The sequence below is a fragment of the Diachasmimorpha longicaudata genome, chromosome 1, assembly GCF_034640455.1.
Source record: "Diachasmimorpha longicaudata isolate KC_UGA_2023 chromosome 1, iyDiaLong2, whole genome shotgun sequence".
In the NCBI taxonomy this organism is placed as follows: domain Eukaryota; kingdom Metazoa; phylum Arthropoda; class Insecta; order Hymenoptera; family Braconidae; genus Diachasmimorpha; species Diachasmimorpha longicaudata.
In genome coordinates, this window is record NC_087225.1 from 14,400,274 (window position 1) to 14,414,885 (window position 14,612).

Consider the following 14,612-nt stretch of genomic DNA (forward strand, 5'->3'; position numbering starts at 1 on the left):
GATATTTTTCGTGACACCGGTGTCACTGACTAATGGAAAACCATTTTCTTCCAAATAAACATATTTCATCCGCATTTTCCAGTAGGAGAGAATCGGCGGCAGTATAATTCACCGATTAAAAAGAATCCGTTCTACGGTAGGAGGAACGTTAAGACCAAAAGAGGTTAAAAAAGAAGGTAGAAATTGTTGGAGTGTTTCAGAGCAGAACTTGAAAAAGGCGGGACGACATTACATAGATTCTAACGAGAAATCGAGGGAGAAGACTACCGTGATTCTCCCCGTTTCCGATTCTTCGTTGTTTGCCAATGGAGCCGTAACCGGACACCGGCCATCCACTAAGTTGAAATTCAAATTCAGTCCAAAATCAATAAACCTCGAGATGAGATTTACATCGGCAATTAAATAGATTCTGAATGATGGAATAAAAATAAAACGATCGGACGAATTTCTCTGGCAGTCCACAAAATTCCATTTTTTTTTTTGACGAAAGTAATTTAATGATAACCAAATCGTGATTTTTTTAGCACCTCTTGCCATTTTTTCTTATTTTCCTCATTCGGTAGTCGTCAAGCTCATGATTTCGGTGATGAGAGGATGAAAAAAAGAAAACGAGCAAAGAAGCGGAGATGAAAAACGGCAGAAGCCTCAAAGGAAAAAAATTTTGCGAAATGAGAAAGCCGTCGTGAGGAGGTAAAATATTCACCCGGTCTCAAGTAGCAGAAAGGGGAAGGGAAAATGATGGTGCTCCGGTGCGCTTGCTAGGTGATGAAGTGATGAGTAAATGTCGAGACACTGTGGGAGTGGGCTTTTCTAGAAGATGAGACGAGTTGGAAGTATCATCAGGGGAAAGATCAACATAGCTAGCCTCGGGGGGACCTCCAGTCAAACCTGACGAACTATGTGGATAATGCGATAATCGACATTTCTCCAATGGCAACTATACAGTATTAACTCGCTAATTGCGAGTGAGCAGAAGATACCAGTCTGAGCTAGTCATCAAACGGCATTCAGGAGTGATCAGGGTACATCACCTTTGGTGTTGTACCGTTAGACCGACGCACATCGAGAGGACTTGGAATCATCGTGTTGGACTATCGCTTCTTGATTAGATTGAGAATAATTCACAGTCTGTGAGAAATGCGAGGATCAATTTTTCGTAATAGACTCTGGAAATTTTTATTGTATCACATTTCCACTGAAATTTCAAGTTACTTAAACTCGAAAAATAAATTACGTTTGGATTTGCCTTAAAAATTCGTTGAATCCATTCATTTTCAATTTTCAAATTTGCAATTATCACAATTGATAACGGAAAATACTCGAGTAGGGAGGAACACGCATGTGCCAGGCGTCACCTCGAGTGTTCGGCACACAAGACCAACGTCAGTCAACATCCCGCATTTAGCTTGCGCCCATCAATACCTCCATCCCTCTATTTCATCATCCCTCCACTTACCAGAATTATCAATGAGCCTTTCAAGCTTCAATTGAAACACAAAACATGACCCCCGGCGAATCTCAATAGCAATCCTCATCCCTCATTCCCAGGGCAACTCAGCCCCATCCCCAAATGATGATGAGTTGCTTTCCAAAATGTAGGTCAATGGATTTTGCTTCGCCAATGATCAGTTCATCGAACGCAGTCCCCTCTCCTCCCTTCGCCCCGTGGTAAATCATTCGTTAGTAAAGACGTGTTGGGATCACTTTGGTGCAAGCCAAAGGGATCAACGAGGACTGCCCCGTTAGTTACTGGCTACCGACTAATTATAATATCAATACCACATTAGATTAATTAGTGTCGCATTCCCCGGGACCTCTGGCGATGCTCAACGCCAGTCTTGTCAAGATTAATTATCCTGCCTCCTCCGTTGCTGCTCCAGCTCTCGATCCCTAGTACACGCCTCTGGTTGTCCCACATCCAACCGACCATCTCTCCTCTCTGCCGCTCACTATTTACTTATACTCGACAAGTCAACACGCAGATGTGACACTGGACAACGACTGGACAACCTAGACAGCCCGCGCTGACTGAATCAGATAAAAATGTTTCACTTGCCGTTTTTGCCTACTCGGCCCCGCCGAACGTTCAACACTGCACGTAATCCCTCCGGCTGAATTCTCATTCCAGCTCCTCGTTAGATTTACATCGGTAGCCTTTTTTACTGTGTTAATATTGAGGGGATTAGAATACATAATTTCTTGGGAGAATTTCACGACGAGATTCCATTATAAATCACTAGTATTAGCCTCAATTTTCCGGACAATTTGACCGAAAATCGACGCAACTAAGAAATTTTACTTTTCTCACGAACTCGAAATTGAAAAATTGTTGCTAACAACTTCAGTTGCTTGAGCAGTGGTCTCACGAGAGGATACTTTTTATTGAAAAAATCTCATTTTTGCGATTTGAAGAATGAATTCTCTACAGAATGTGCGTCACGTCTCTCTCATTACTAATCTTCAATTGGAAAGTACATAGTCCACATCGGCCCAGTCAACACTGCGAAGGAGAATGATCAATAAATGATACGTCGATTGGAAATCACAAGCGATTGCAGTGCAGAAAATTAATGCAAACACAGGGGAATACCCCAGTGGTCAACAAACAAATCAAGTGAGTAAACATCAATGTATCATGATCAACCTTGTACTCTTCCTGTCACTGCGCGGAAATATCCACACGAGTATTGAAAATTCATTACTGAAAGGTAAATAGGGAAAAGTGCCTTCGCAGCAAATCAAATTTGTCTTTCATTGAAATGTTTATTCAATTCGTCAGTCAATAAAGAAAAATTCACATTTCCTGTTTGACACGTCTCAACGTGGATGAGAGCATGACCAATCAGAATTTTTCGTCACAGAATAGAACTAACGTACGCACGACCTATTTCACTATCCAGACGGCAAAAGGAGGGCGCCAGCTCAAAAAGCCACAGGAGAATATGTTTATGTAAATACATTCCCAGTAACTGTACTATTATTAACATTGGTTTTGCATGGCTTAATATTTAAATTAGCATTCTCGTGAGCCAGAATTCGTTTCGGTCCATACCCCATCCCCCAACCGTGTGGGATTAATATTGCCGTAGGACTTGTGGAACTGAGATCCACGTATATAATTTTGTAATAATCCAAACATGATCCACATAGCTAAGGCTTTATCTGTGAATTCACAAGAGGGGCATGAATTCAGAGGTATATGATGTATGCAAGGTTATCCGTATACCTTGATTAAAGGAAATAATCACTTCTAGTTGTCGAGCAACAATTTATTTTCATTTCCTCAAGGAAAACAAATTAATCTTGACAAGGATTGGAAATTCTTGCTTCTGGAAAAAAAATTAATTTCAGAATTCTAAAAATCACAAATCAACTGCCCATGAAATTCAAATTCCCCTCTGACAGTCTGCATAACAATAAGCAAGAGACCCTCCGAGAAAAAAAAACCCTAAACAATACTACATTATCACCACCACCGCTTATGCGTTATCCACTGCGCCGTGAGGAGCCAAAGGACTATTAATCACATGAAATATGCACCTGATTCAATAACCGACACGTGACATAGATCACTGGACTGATCCAGGTATCCCTCATGACATACTCCCGGGGTGGGGCAGGGGGAAATGCTCACTGGCGTGTACAAATCGTTTGTGTATGTGCCACTGGTACACTGCGACAAGAGGCTAGATAAAGACAGGCGTGTGCACACCGGGAAATAATGACGGCAAATCGCTCGACTGATCATGACTCGATATCTGGTTTTGCTTCACCGGCTCTTATGAAACAAATACGCAAATGCCATTGTTCAGTCTCAGGTGTGACAGTTGACTAAGCGATGAAAAGGACGGGATTAAATTGCTAGCATAGCAAGGATGATTATCCTCTCATTTTAATTAAAACCCTCAACATCTCGCAAATTGTCCATCTCAAACCCGAAAAGGAATTTTTATCTGAGTTTACAAAAGCATAAAATGTAAGTATTTACCTATACATGTGAATGGACAATTGATTGAATAAAATAATTAAATAAATGTTAAGTTGATTCAATTTTTAATAGAGGAAAGTCTTAAAAATGTAACAAGTGTCTCTCTCTCCAGTACAACCGACTTCTGAATCAAGTGCATAGGTAATTGTTCAATGGATTTTCTCATGTGGTTTGTGTGGATTCACCATCACACCTCTACGTCCATGCACATTAATTTATCTCGGTAAATGTCTTCGCGTTGCTGAGGTACATGCTACTCTCGCATCTCTAATTAATTTACGTACAAGTCTTGTGCCAGTAGCCATTCTACCAGTTGGTAAATTGCTTTCCGGCGAATGGACACTTATGAACCACAGGCCAGTGTCAAGGGAGAGGGGAGGGCTCAAGCACTGGATGATAAATCGCAACAGGACAGTTCTTGTTTGAGTTTACACATATTCACTTTTGGTATCTACAATGCAGATGAGTGAAATAACCATCTTCAATGGAAATTCTCGGCTAGGGGCGACGGGAGTGACGGCTTTGCCGTGTAAAATGACTCATTTCCCTTGACTGCGGTAAATCTGTACATAACAAGAGTACTTTCTGCGAACAATACTGTCAGTCAGGTAGTATAAATTCAAAAGTTTTGAAGTAAATACGCGCTGCGCTAATGTGGAACAATGCAGAAGAGTATTTGGGACGCCTGGGTAGTTTGTAATGACTTCGGGACGGGGGATAGACGTCGTTGGAGAGACATGTCGATAGCTGTATTTTGAGGAAAGGGATTTTTACTTGAGAAGGAAGTTTACTGGAAAATATTGGCCATTTTCGTCAGGGGATAGTGAAATAGAGAACGGGCTTTTATCATGACAGGAATCATTTTAAAAAATTGTAATTTAGACGTCGTTCATATATTTTTAAAAGTTGAAAAATATATATATTTATTTTATAAACTGATGCTTTTAAATATATTGTGAGAATGTCAATTATTTCAGGGTTTCCAAATTCTTCTATTCTAATGGAGGAAAAACGTGTATTTCGTCGATTAACTTCCGGTAAAGTTGAATTGTTTCCGTACTTCGCCAGATTACCCTCAATGTCGGTCACGAGATACATATAAAACTGTACAATCGTTAAAATTCCGGAAGAAAAGTAAGAAAAAAACTCGCTGAAAACTTTAGCCCCGATACCCCTCATGACTTAATCAAACTCAACCGAAACTACGAATATCCGGTAATAATCTACTGTTAGATGGGCTTGAGTTGAACTTTAATTTAACAACTTGGAAACTTGGCAGTTCCGTATACCTTTGATTCCAAATTACTCTAAAACAACCGTCTTCAACATTGATTCGTCTAGTCTCGCGAAGTTGAGTTAGCAGTGAGTAATATCAATACCCCCAATGCCAAGACGTGCCATTCGGAGAAATTGATTACATCAAGTGTAGAAGATACTGCCGCTAACACTGTTAACGTCGAAATTAATATGAACTGACAATGATGTACTAAGTTTTCGCTGCAAATGGGTGGATTAAACCATTACGGTTTTCTAATATTACCGGCATTATGCGTCTCTCACGTCCAATTAACGAAGACACAGAGGCTATTATAGAGTAATTTTCATGCAAAATTGCGAATAGTCGAGATGAAAGAAAAGTTTTATTGAAGAAATTGAAGAAATCCGAAAGTAATTTTCTCCGAAAAAGTACAATATTAAAGAAATTTGTATTCCTTTAAACTTTACTTAAATAACTTAAATAAGTCAATTTCTATGTTTTTCTATTCGTGGACTGAGTGTAAATGAACGATTGTTGAAATTTTTAAATTTTTACCGCGAAATTTCATAAGTAATTTTCTAAGAGTGCCGTGGTAGGCAATAAAGTGCTCACTGAAATATGGTAATTTCCGTAGGTGCAATTATTCTTATAATACATTTTTCGGAGCGGAACACACGAAAAGAGAATTTGGATGAAAATTACTGAGGAAATGGTGGCAAATTTCGCTGTACAAAAGATAATTGTGGATGGAAATGGAAATCCGTGAAAAAATAAATGTTGTTGAAGGATATTATTTTACGTCCTTTTAGTCATGATTATTTACCGTGCTCACCAATTTTCCTCGGCGTCATTACCATTGGCAATAAAATTTGGCCCGATTTTCAAGAATATATTTATTTTTATTTCCTCAACTTCTCTTCCCTTCCATATAACCACGGCATCGTGCACACCTCGCTATTCGCATTTTCCTTTCCTCTCCCAAGCTTTTCCTTCTTATTCTCGAGGTGCGTTAATGGGGATATAACAGTATTCATCGTGCGGCACTTTATCGTTTCCACATAAATGCATACGTACAATGCGTCGTTAAATGAGAGCGTCGGGCGGCTCGCGCCTGCAGAAATAGACCGTGACCGGATAGGCATAGAGAGGAGACAATCCCCGGAAGACGGTAGTAGGAGAAGCCGAAAAAAAGAAAAACTGCCTTAATGCCGGAAGATCGACACTGCACTCCATCGCGAATCGAACAGTATTTCTCCCCTCCCTCTTTCCCGGCTTTATCAGGAGAGGGTGAAAGCTTCAGTTTGGATCAGTGGAATGCGCAAATAAGGGTAAGTTTTCCTCGCACTGGTGAAGACGCTTCTTTCAGATTGTGGAATGGATCCACGCGGATTTTCTGAGTTGCAGATTGCTGGACCGAGAAGGGGGTTAAAGATGAAATATTCCCGGAGCAAGTGCAGCGGAAATGGAGAACCGGGAACAAGCCCTTGGGGAGGAATTAAACCGAAAAGAAAGGCTGAACTTATGAATTATGTCAGACGCTAAACTGGAGCTCAGTGCTTTAGTTTCCGGATATTTATCGATTTGCTGGGGAACTGAGACTTCAACTTTTTCAATTCAATAAGATTTTTGGTAAGTTTTAGATGTATATTTTAAGAAAGATTTTCTCACTGCGTAAACACGAACCTCACTGTCATCCCCACGAAGTCTTACCGATGACGATTAGATCCTCCCTCCGCGAAAACAAATACTGAAATGAGCAACAAATCTAGCCCCTCCCAGACCTGCTCACTTCGATTCCCGGTTATTGACATAACGAATCGCATCCGTAATAGCGGACCGCATTTACACGGCGTAATAGACAGGGGGCTCTCTCCAATTACCCTCCTACCTCCTCGGTGTTTACATTATTACCCAAGCAAGTGGCCAGTACAACGGTATAATACGCCGGTAACATGAGTCAAACAGTTTAATTGCCGAGAGCATACAACAACGACTGATAGCGTTAACAGAGTTGTTTCCTCCAGTCATGTTAAATAGTAAACAAAAAAAAACCTATATGTGTGGGATGGAGAACAGCTATTATCAGGAAACCTACACCTGGATTATTTTATCCACCAACGGACCGAGAGAGAGAGAACAAGTAACAATTTTATCACTCCTTTTCGCACGATTCTTTCACAATTCAACAAGCCGGGGCACGTGGTAATCCAGGTGGTGCGCCTGGTGCGTGCTTGTGAACGATAAAATAAGCTTTTACATGTTAAAGGATGTCTCCCGCGTGTACTCGGAGAGTAAAGTCGGGAAAAAATTCTAGAGCTCACAGGAGAAAATTTTCCAGTAAGTACATTCTGTGGGGAATTCTGTAAAAAATTGTTGGAACGGCTCCATTAATTTTTGGGAAGATTAAAGATTCTGTTGTGTAGTCTGTTGGGGAATCGCTCCAGTACTCTGACTAATTTTTTTTTCCGTTTTTCCTATCCTCCAAATACCTGTATCCGGAAGTCTCGAATGGAGACTTACAAATAGCGTCTCCATAGCAACGTCGGGCGATTTCATCGATGGTCTGATTTTTAGTTATCGCAATGAAACGGGAAATTTTCTAGTACCTAATGAAAAAATTTTATATGTTGACATACTGTGGCTCACTTCTAGAACAACCCTGGCATTTTAAGCGGAGTTTCGCCACACAAAATTCTCCGTGTGTGAAGAGGGAGTGCGAGTTGATGATTAATCCACCGCTGGCTTCAGTAGATCAACATATCATTCTCTTTGACCAGTAGTCTATAGTCTCTTGGCTGGCATATTTGCCAGAGCATCATGAAAAATTCAGAGCAAACTCACCCTCCCACTCTGTGTATCCAATATCTTTTTTATAGCCTCGTTTTTTTTTTCATCACCATCATACAATCCTCTCTTCATTCTCCACCCCCACGCATTCCTGTCAAACAGTATGACTCTGTCCACCAGAAATCTGTGTTCCATTTTTGCATATGTGAAATATTCAGTAATCGATCGGATACGAAACGACAGGGGTGACTTTGTCGTCGGTGAGTTTAATGGATAGACACACGATGCGATGGCAATATTGAGGTTGGTGGTTTTCAGTTGAAGTTCTGAATGTGGCGGAATTTACAATCGCGTTTCCACGGCTGCTGGAGGGAGATAAACTCTTCTGAATTTTCCTATACGGACAATTTATCGCACCTCTCGCACAAATGTCCCGGGGTACATAATCTGGTATTATCGGGACAGCTGGGGCGTACCGAAACTGAGTCTGTCGCACTGCTCAACCACAAAATTGCGATTGGTAATGCCGAAATGGGCAAGTTGGTGCAACTATGTCACGTGGACATTTTTGGTTTACGTGGTCGGTCGACTGGGAACTTTGCATTTGATGAGAACAAAACGATTATTGACAATGTAGGCATCTTTTTTAAGAAATGGTTTTATCGCAATTTTGGAAAATTTCATACTTGAAATAATTAAAGAAGTTGTTTTGAATTTTTTTGATACTCCAATGGAGTCTAAGAAGTTTCTAAAAATGAGATGATTCGAAGACTTTCTAGAAAATTTCTAGAACGTCTCATCATAAATGATAGGTTATTAAAGTCCGTTTGATTTCATCGGTGAGAAAACCACTTCCGATCTACACCTGCTTCACTTGAGTTTACCAAGTTGATGAGAAGGTGCGAGTTATAGGAGGGAGGATGCTGGGATATCCCTCAAACGGTATTCACCGAGCATGCTCACTGACCAGCTCAGCTTCACCCACTTCGGTTTCGAACCGCAACCGAATGGAAGCAAGAATTAGTCACTGGCAACCGTTAACTCCAGTCCAGAAACCTCGTTTTTGTTCTCTATTCTTTTCCAACAATCTGCTAGATTTTACCGAAGTGGATCAAAATTGCCTCGTCACTACTGACGAATTTCATTCAATTACATTGAATTGCTCTACACCCAGACAATGAATAATCAATGGTTCAAAGAGTTTCCAATAAGCTAACCGACCACGAGATCTTTTGCTATTTGCATTTTACCTATGTACCCAAAATATATATTTGGCCGATGAATAATTTTTGTTTTCAAAAATTATTAAAAAATTGAGTGCTCACGTTTGTGAATAAATTCGCACATACCGCAGGGAAAATTCCAGTTGCTCTTGTAGGTGAGGGGAAAAATATTGAATTAGGAAATCTATGTGATTTCGAAGTGATTGTGACACAGAGGTGGATGACAGGGGCGAGATAAAAGGTGGGGAAATATGCATCAGGTTTGGCCTCACCCTCTCAACTATGATGCATAGGTCTGCATTGTTTCATTAGCCGTACATTGACGGCCAACTCGACAGGAGGACATCGGCAAATGCAATACACCACTTTTTATCCAATGCCTAGTGCAACGTTTCGAGCATAAATTATGACTTTATGACGCTCACCCATGATTGTCCTCGTTACAATGATGGGGCGTTATCGAGGCATTAATATCCCTTCCACATATTGCCATCACTCCACTATTTCCGGGGATGAATTATCGGTGTCGCTGATTCTATAAATTATTACGGGCTTGAAATTCTTTCTGTAGAAATTATTCATTGGTGGGGGAATACAATTTATTTTGAAAAAAGAATCAGCTTTGGCTGCTTAATACAGACACCGAGAGAGATGAAAAACGAGGGGCTGATGATACAATTCCCCAAAATCGTCTTAATTAAACGACTTTAATAGTTCGAGGGGGGTTTAACTCTCTCGGTTAAAAACTCATTGCCGCGCCTCATAGTGGTGAAACTCCAGCGAATGCCAAGATGGCTTGCCACCCCTTTTTATATTGCCCCACCCGAACTGTCCCTCTCCCTGTTGACATATATGCGGCTCATCCTCATTTCACGAGGACTCGGAAACAGTGTACCAGTAGAGGGACTGGTGTGTTTAAAGAAAATGAGATGAAGCCTCGTCGACTGGGAGTAGATTCCAGGTTTGAGAGAGATAGCAAGCGGCTGCTAGACCTCTCTGCGTAAGTTGATGATACCATGGCAACACCATTACTGCCCCAGAACGAGATTAAAAATCTTAGAGTCCTCCACAGGATTCTTCTCATTCGTATTGCTACCTTTTTTTTTAATTTTCACTGCAGTCTCATGTTGGACAAAGGTACTGGAGCGTGTGGCGTGTAATCCCACCGCCATGTTGGATAACTTCAGATGTCACCTTTGTAATTTAATATCTCTGTCAAGTGAAATTAAATAGAATGCTTTGAACTGTTGGTTGAACACAAATATTTAAAATTAAATCTACTTCACTTTAAAATTTTTTGTTTTACTTTTCGATTTCTCTTCTTTTTTAGAAAATTATGGAAATTAAATTTTTTAACGTTGAGTAGTTTTTTGAGTGTTTTAAAATTGTTTAAAAGTTCATCAAATGTCAGATGAACTTTTAAACAATTTTAAAACACTCGAAAAAAGATCAAAAAATTCAAACTAACTCATTCCGTGAAGAATTATCGAATGAGTCCTAATTCGCTTGTTGTATCGCTCCCCGAAGATTTTTCCATTGTAAAAACAAGTATACTGGACTACTCTCGCCAAAAAACTACTCGCAACGTAGACAAATGTACAGCATAAATACCAGGGAGCCAGGAAAACGAGAGTACGTGGGAGGGGTTGGAAAACGGCTATAGGACTCTGACGCGCAACGTGCATGCGAACACTCTCCCTCGGAAAAAAAACAAATAAAAGCAAAAAATGGTATAAAAAGCACAAATGCAGAACGAAATAAAAGATAAATATAAAAACAAACTCACGCCTGGAAAACGCTGGAGAGCAGTTTTTTTGAAGGGAGGGAGGTGAGGGGGTACCGATGAAATTTAGTGAGCCGTTAGCGTGCGACATTTTGGCCAGCTGGTCGCGTGTAACAGATTGCTCTCCCGGTGGTCTGTCGGTTTGTTGGTCCTAACGTTGCGCTCGGCAATTAACAGGGCGAAAAACTGAGGGGGAAAAACCCGTTTCACCCCGTCACTTCCACTGTATTCGTACGCGAATTAACGGATACTAATCATCCCTCTCTCCTCGTGGGTCGGAGAAAAATTAAAATTTTATGGATAATCGGTATGATTTTTTTTCGGGAAAAAAATTTTGCTATTTTGATTTTGCTGAAGCCTCGATAAATAATCAAGATGAAAAATCACCAGCAATCCCGGATAAAATAATATTGACGAATTGAATGGGAATAATTCAAGTGAGGGCCGAACAAAGGATAGAACAAACACGAGTGCGAAAAAAAACTGGGCCATGATTTTTGAAAAACATTCTAACAGCTGAGGTGAACAAAACGAGAGAAAAAAAAACACCAAACAAACGTGAGGAAAAACTGTTCCGGTCACGGCTGACGACGGCACGAGATTTTCAATCAGTTTCCTTCTTTTGTAGCTTGCCCACCTGCAGCAAAAAAAAACCCCAGTACCTCGCCCATTGTTCTGGCGCCCAATTTCGCTCATCTACGGACATTCTTCGGGTCTAACTATTATTCGAGTTTAACCAGTGAAAATATTCAGAGTGGAAACATTTTTCACGTGGGAATCGAGGCCGCAACTTTTGTGGAAAACTTGCAAGCTGGAATATTTCCACTGAAGAGGATATTGGGTCGATTTCCACTCGTCCGTCGCGTTCACGTTTAAAAATTTTTTTCCATTGAATTTCGGCGCAGGCAGAGAAAAATTGCGGGAAAATGTCAGTGCTCCACCAAACTCCCGCATGAGGAAAATAAACGTAAAATTTGGAGGTTATAAAAAAAATTTTCAGTGCATCAATTTTGTTTAATTGATTCAAAATTTTTTTATCTACAGATTAATGGCTTCTTTGCTGATAAATAATATTTCGTGATCCATCGACGAACTGCCCCGTCTCGAACGGTAATTTTCCTCCTGCAACGACATTGCGCATGAATTTTTTCCCCTGACTTTTCACACAAAAATCCTCTGGATTTTTTCCCTTGCATTTTAACATTTCTTCCTGCACCAGCAGCACGTCAACACATTTTTTACGCTCTACATATCAATGGAAACGCGTGGAGCGAGCGTTTTGAAGAGCGAATCAAAGTTTAATCAGTGTGATAGCCTCTTCGAATGTGGCACAGAAGAGACGCCCCGTTTTCTAATATTGATGCATTAATATCTGGTAATGGAGCCTCATCGTCCTCCCACCGGTCGTAATGTGTAGTCGAGGCAGTGTATATCCTGCGTGCATTTAATATAGTAATTGTTGAATGGCGCACTGGCACGGAAACACGTGTAGCGGTGCTCAAACGAATAACCGGGGATGCAATCAATTCGACACTAATTGTTGGAATGCCGCTTCTGGATACACTTCCCACTCAGTGGTACCTCTTCGCTCATTTGTGCATTCATTATCGTGATTGCCCGCCGTCCCACCCATTCTCTGGACTTGAGGTGGCGTCGGTAAAGGGGGTTAAACGAATCTTCCGATCTTTCGGAGGTTGGATAGCGGGAAAATTGAGAGGGCAGTGCTTGTGCGTGAGGATGGACTCGATTAAGATGATCTTGATGGTTTACAAGGATTATGAGATATTGCAGCTGTTTCAGACGTTCAATTACCAAGTGATTGAGATATTTCATCTCGAGCTAATTTAGCGAGGAATTGTTTTGTAAGTTTAACGGAGACTTGATCCCAGATCAATTCTCTCTGAATTATATTTCCTCGAAAAAAATTTATTACCTCCTCTGTTTATTTATGAATATAAAAGCTGGGTTCCCTGTGCGTAAAAACCTCGACTGAAACATTATTCACAATATTTTCCATGCGCCCGAAGATAAAAGAAAATTCGAAACATCAGAATTCCCCCAGTGACATCAAACACATCTGGCAACATCCTCTATCCAAAAAAAAAAGAATGAATGAAGAACAACCTAATATAACGACCGCACCGAGCCATCCTGAAAAGAGTGCACAACCGAGTCGAATGGCGACAGGATGTCTCGTCTGGCGTTGGTGAACAATAATACCCAGTCATTCAGAAGGTGGATGAAAATGCTCTCGACATTGCCCACGAGAATGTCGTAATAATGCGCTCGAATAAAACAAGTGGAAGGTGAAGTGCACGGCTTTGTCGGAGATAGCTTCTCTCTGGCTCGCCGCAATAAACAGCAATTATTGTTAAAAACAAAATGCCGGACTTGGCTGGAAGGGATGGGGAGGCGGGTGGAAGGGCGAGATAATAGATAAAGAGGAGAAATCGTAGACTGGGAGAGGCATGAGAGGATGACTTTGTATCGCGCTCGAGCAACTTCCGCACGGAAACTTTGAATCTTACAGCAGACACTACCGTCGCGCAAAGCCCGACGTCCTTTATGCCGATTACAAGGAGTGCGGGGGGGGGGGGGGACCTCCTCGACCTCTGGCACAGTATAACGAGTCAGCGGGAAATCTTGGCAAGTTCAAGTCAGCACGAGGCGACGTCGACTTCCAACTAATTCCGTACCGGGTGGCAGTGGGAGGGGGCCCACTGGAGTAATAAAATGGAGAAAAGTTTATTAATTTCAAATTCTATTTGCGGTGCACTCATCTCACCGTCAGTGGTGAATAAAAGTGAATGTCAAGTACTTGAGACAGGGAGGGGGAAATGCGCTGGATTATTGTGGCGGAAACGAGAAAAATATTGTGTTATTATGATTTTTTTATTTCGGTTCAGCTTTTCATTTTTTGTGCACTCGCAGATTCGGACGGCATGATAGGGTAATTGGGGAACGCTGAGGAGTCTGCTGATTTTTCCCTTTGATATTAACTCCCGAGGCATTTTTCTGTGGTTTTATTAGTCAAATCTTTGAAAGTTTTTCTTCTACTCTGTTCCAAATTTGAAATTATAATGGGAAACATAAGTGCATTGATGTACCAGAATTGGTTGGCACCAGAATCAAGTCTTAAGCCTGAACCTCGATAAATTCACGTACTAGTACGGGAATTTTTATTCCCAGAAAAATTCCAGTAGGAGAAAAATGCCCACAGATTCCAATAAAAATTCCGGCACTCGTACGTGCATTTTTCTGGGTCAGTTTAAATGAACCCATTTCGCCGTACTGGCACGGTAATTTTTGCTGTATTTTCTTCTCCATGTACAATCCCTCCCACACAAAGTCATTAAGCTTGACAACGCCAGATACATGAAAATATCTGAGTTGCTGCTGTATTCCGAAAGGTCCCTGTGACCGCATCCACCAGAACCCTAGTAGATTACAGAAAAAAAAAAGCCCAGTAGCCAGTGCAACTTCACAGTTGCCAGGCTAGCGTTAAATTAGCATGAGCGGTAGTAGTCGAGATGAGGGACTCCCGTGCGCCCCGTTACAGACCTCCAGAACTAA

General features: G+C 41.1%; 1 protein-coding gene across 5 annotated transcripts in view; it reads right to left on the bottom strand.

Moving 5' to 3' along the window:
• Twin (twin) overlaps positions 1–14,612 on the bottom strand; it is a 339,039-nt gene that overhangs the window by 194,231 nt on the left and 130,196 nt on the right. The gene's annotated exons all lie outside the window — the stretch shown is intronic.